Source organism: Nuphar pumila, chromosome 11, assembly GCF_984573655.1.
Source record: "Nuphar pumila chromosome 11, dmNupPumi1.hap1.1, whole genome shotgun sequence".
Taxonomy (NCBI): domain Eukaryota; kingdom Viridiplantae; phylum Streptophyta; class Magnoliopsida; order Nymphaeales; family Nymphaeaceae; genus Nuphar; species Nuphar pumila.
The window spans coordinates 48842817-48847694 of record NC_143259.1 but is presented as its reverse complement, the minus strand read 5'-3'; the positions used below and the strand labels follow the sequence as shown (position 1 = coordinate 48847694).

General features: G+C 41.9%; 1 pseudogene; it reads left to right on the top strand.

Annotated features, from left to right (window-relative positions):
* Positions 1-1705: 1705 nt before the first annotated feature.
* On the top strand, positions 1706-3583 carry LOC149822350 (splicing factor-like protein 1 pseudogene; annotated as a pseudogene).
* The last annotated feature ends 1295 nt before the right edge of the window (positions 3584-4878 follow it).

The following is a 4878-nucleotide window of genomic DNA, read 5'->3' as shown; positions in this document are numbered from 1 at the left end:
TTGTAGTAACCCAATATCATGGCCATTGAAACCAGATTTTCGGTATAAGAATAGAAAAGAACGACGAACATTCTGAGAAGGGGCTACAAAGGGATCCGAAAATCCTCTTTATGAATGATATTTTTTTTTTCTGGCTAGGCTAACTTAGTGACATTCACCAGTCGCCCCTAAAAGATAAGCGGAGCCGTTATAGGCATGAATACTTATCTATTTGTGTAATTGAAGTATATGTTTTTGTCTGCAAGTATAGACACTGTATAGCTATTTCTTGATTCTTTGACTGATGTATTAATGTTGCAACCGTTGCAACTCTAATTAGAAGTCAAGTGCTGCAGCTTGAGTTTTTCCTCCTTATTTTGGATGCCTTTATGGTTCTGCACAAGTCAACATGGTGACCAGCTCGGTCTGGTTGCTGTGTTAGTTGACCAGCTGAGCACATATCATGCTGAAGCTGCTGGACCGTCTATGAGTACTTGAATGAGTTAGAACATTCAATTGTGTTGTGGATGTCATAAGCATGTTGACCATAATGTTTGAGTTGTCTGTATTCATATACCCTAGGATCATGGTTGCCTGGTGGCAATAGCCCCAGGATGAAAGTTTTGGATCGTTTGTACTGGAGTGACCTCTGGTGCATTGGGTATGCTGGGTTGCAGGTCAACTTAAAATGGAAAACCTAAGTAAACATTCTCGCATTATAAGTTGGAATTGGTCTATCCCATACATCATTTATGATCCATCTGTAGTGGGAAATGTGTGTGTTCTTTTACCATTTCGGTCTTCAAGAAAAAGGAGATGCATGACATTTTTTTACTCAACATGTTCTTCCTGAGTTTTCTCTATTTTATTCAATTATTTTTAAACTTCAGGTTAATCTCCAAGCATTAGCCCCAAAGGGGTTTGGCGTAGTGGGATGGGGCCTAGGCCGCTAGGCAGTCGGTCTAGGTTCAGATCCCATGGGCGTCACTCCTTGCACAAGCCGAAGCATGGCGACTCCCTGGGGACAAGGGGCAAGCCCATGGAGTTTTATGCTTCCAGGACAGTAACTGTAAGTACGGCAGGCAGAGCCAGCGCGATTAGTTCTGATACTGTGGGCGGTTTTTCCGTGTAAATATCAGAAAAGGTTAATCTCCAAGCATTAGCCTGAACTAATTGAGTCCTCAAAGCACTTAGCTGCTCATCTGTTGATGTGCTATGTCACAGGGACTCTTCAACTAGGTGCCGCACCCGCGTCGCACCCGCACCTGATGCGGTCAACCTGACCCTGGGTGCAGTCAACACACCCAGGGTCATTTATGTCCAACTTTTGGACTTTATATATATATATATAAATATAAATATAAATATAAATATAATTTTTTATATTTTTGCCTCACCCCCCGCATCAAAGTTTTTGAAAGTGCCGCACCCCCGCACCCGCACCCGCACCCGCACCCATGTGACATAGTTGATGTGGTACTTGATTGAATAACTAATTAGTGTTAGTGCTGGTAACTGCATTTGGCATGAGTTGCCAAGTCCACTGGCAACTTGCTCCAACCTGCCCAGAGTCCTTAGTGTTAAAGTGTATTTTAGTTATGCAGCAATTTTCTTCCACTCAAGCTAATTACTAATATAATCCTGTTGGTTTGATGCATCGGTGATGTTTGCTAATCTCTTTCTTGGTGGTTTTATAAATTGATTCATGAAAGCTATGAATAGAAGGATGAAGAAAGAAGTGCATACAGATGGCATGGCTAAACAATTATGCAGCACAAATGGTGGTCTCAAGAGTGGAGAAATGGATTTGGAAGGGATGCCTGTTGAGTCTGAATTTTCAAAAGTAGATCAATCTGGAGGAAGGAGAAGTAAGGATACCTTGGATAGTTTACATGCTCATGGTCCTGAATGGGGTGGTGTGCATGGTTTTGAATGTGAGGGTTTTGCTCCGCCAAGTCAAAGTGAATGCTCTTCTGAAGCAGGAGGCCAAAATCTCGATGAACGAAACAGACATAGTGTGCAATCAATAGTTGATGGAGAAAAGGATAGTGGTGAAAACTGCTCTGCTCTCTGTGAAGGCAAGATCATTCTCGATGACAAGTCTATTAATAGAATTGATATTCCTAGGGTACCAAAGCTAGGAGGTGACAAATATGAAAAGTCAAATTCCTTAGTTGATGATGGAGATGCTTCAGTTTCACAAGGAAATACAGGGAGCTCTGGCAAACGGAGGCGTAGCAAGTGGGAACCTCAGAAAGAAGGTGACAAAGAAACAGCAGAAGGGGATACAGGTGTTGAGAGAAAAAAATCCAGATGGGCTGATGACGAGTCAAAATTAAAGATTTTGGGCCCAATGCAACTCCCAGATTTTGTAAGGGGAGTTACTTGCACAGCTGAAGCTGACCCTGAAGTTCAGATGTTGAAAATGCAGCTTTTAGAGATAAGCAGGAAACTGCAGAGTGGACAGAGGCTTGATCTTGTGACTGATGGACCTAGGTCTCCTTCTCCAGAGCCCATATATGATAACTTTGGGGTCAGAATAAATACCAGGGGGTTCAGGATCTGTGAGAAGCTCACTCGGAAAAGGCAGGAGATCATTTCCAAGTTGATTCAGAAGAACCCTACATTCAAACCTCCTCTTGATTACCAGCCCTCAAGGTTCTACAAGAAACTTTACATACCTGTAAAAGAATACCCTGATTACAATTTTATTGGCCTTATAATTGGACCACGTGGAAACACACAGAAGAGGATGGAAAAGGAGACGGGGGCAAAGATTGTTATACGTGGTAAAGGCTCCGTGAAAGAAGGCAGAAGTCAACAAAAACGTGACATGAAAACTGATTTTGTTGAGAATGAAGATCTGCATGTCTTCATTGAAGCAGATAGCCAGCAGTCATTGGATGCTGCTGTCAGTATGCTTGAAAAACTGCTTGTTCCTGTAGATGAAGGACTTAACGACCATAAGCGGGCCCAGCTGAGGGAGCTTGCTGAACTTAATGGCACAGCCAGAGATGATGGTCTCTGCAAGTTATGTGGTGACCGAGGTCACAGGCAATATGCTTGTCCTAATAAAAATTCAACATTTCAAAGTGATGTCCTCTCACTTGATTTCCCTCTGAAAGGATCAACACTGGTGAACAGAATGGATAATGAATATCATAGCTTTCTTGCCGAACTCAGTGGCGGAGGAGGACAAGGAGGCTTCATTCACCAAACAGATCCTCATCATTGTCATCCTGCTGTTTTTGTTAATGCACCATTGGGAGGCAGTTCATCTTTCTGTACTTTTGGTTACAACTCATCTTGGGTGCCTGTCATCGGTTCTACTCCAATGGCAGACCACAAAATCAGCAAAAGAATTGATGAAACAAATTTATATGTTGGTTATCTGCCCCAAATGGTGGATGATGAGCAGTTAATGCATCTATTCTCTCCCTTTGGCAGGATACTTGAAGCAAAGGTTATCAAAGATAGGACAACTGGTTTAAGCAAAGGCTATGGATTTGTAAAGTATACAGATGAGGCAACTGCGTCTTGTGCTGTCACACATATGAATGGTTACAGGATTGATGGAAAAGTGCTAGCTGTCAGAATTGCATGACGGGCACCACCAACTTCTGCATCTGGGTATGGTTTGGCTGGAGGAGGCGTTAAACAATCTGTATCTGTTGAATTATCATCTTCAAATGTTGACTCGTCAGCATGGTCTGGGCCTCCTGGTTCAATTTTATCTGCTTCTCATGTTTCATGTTCTAGCAGTAATGACATGGGAATGTAACCATCATTTGGGTGTGTAGGGAGGATTGATTCATTCAGTGGACAAAGATCTTTTTATGGTGCATATCACATTCCAAAAACATGCCTCCTGATGTGAGTTCAAGCTTTCCTGGTAATTTTAACAGCAATGGACAATATAATTCATGCTATCCTGCACCTGCACCTTCCTCACCACATGTTTTGCCTTCCAAAGTAAGTAGTAGCAACAGAGCCTCTGCCTCCTTGGGCTTCTGCTGTTGCTCCCAAACGAGGTGAAAGCTTCAGAATCAGAGTATGAAAATTCGTGTCACAGCGCACGGTAGTTGTTCCCTTTGGCTTTACAGAGCACTGTCTTGATGTTACCAAACTCAAGCACCTCAATATTGAATGAAGGAATAGAAGCTGGCAGGACGAAGATTGATAAAAGGGTAGTGGGCAAGATGTGTTTGGTGTAGTGGCACCATCATTCATACAATGACTTGTTTGTTTGCATGCTATCTCTACGTTTTGGTTATTTTAGTTGATGGTCTTTCCTCCAGATGAGCAGATTAACGTCTGCTTGTACATTAAATATACGTTGCAAGACTTGAAACAATATGTAGACATTGTTCCCAAGGAAACTGGCCATTTCTTCACATTTGCAGACTAAATTGCTGTTCTCTCTCATGGTGAAACTGACAAATTGATCTGTTCTTGTGTTTGTATTTATGTTCTACTCCAGTTATTTCTCTAGATGTTAAGTTTGCTGACTTTGTTTCATTTGTTCTTGTGGATGTTTTCTGTTTCAAATTTCACCTAATGTTGCATTAGCATTTTGGGCATGCATGTGGATCGCATGGCTGCTTTAGATAAATAATGTGGCAGTATTTCTAGCATGACATGTGCCTTACAATAGATACAGAGTTCTATTTTTGCTTTCTGTTTGATCTGCATGAGTGCATGGAACACCAAGTTTGGTGCTTCTGGCAACAAAGTCTTTTAGTTGGAGAATTAAGGTTTTTTTTTTCTTGGAGACTAGAAACTTTAGACAATGCGAACGTCAGAATTGCTCTTTAGGTAACAATCTGTTCCCTTTTATGTCACCCAAAAGCGAAAATGGTCAGGTGGGTGGTCTCTCACATGGGTGAAGCTAGGGATGTC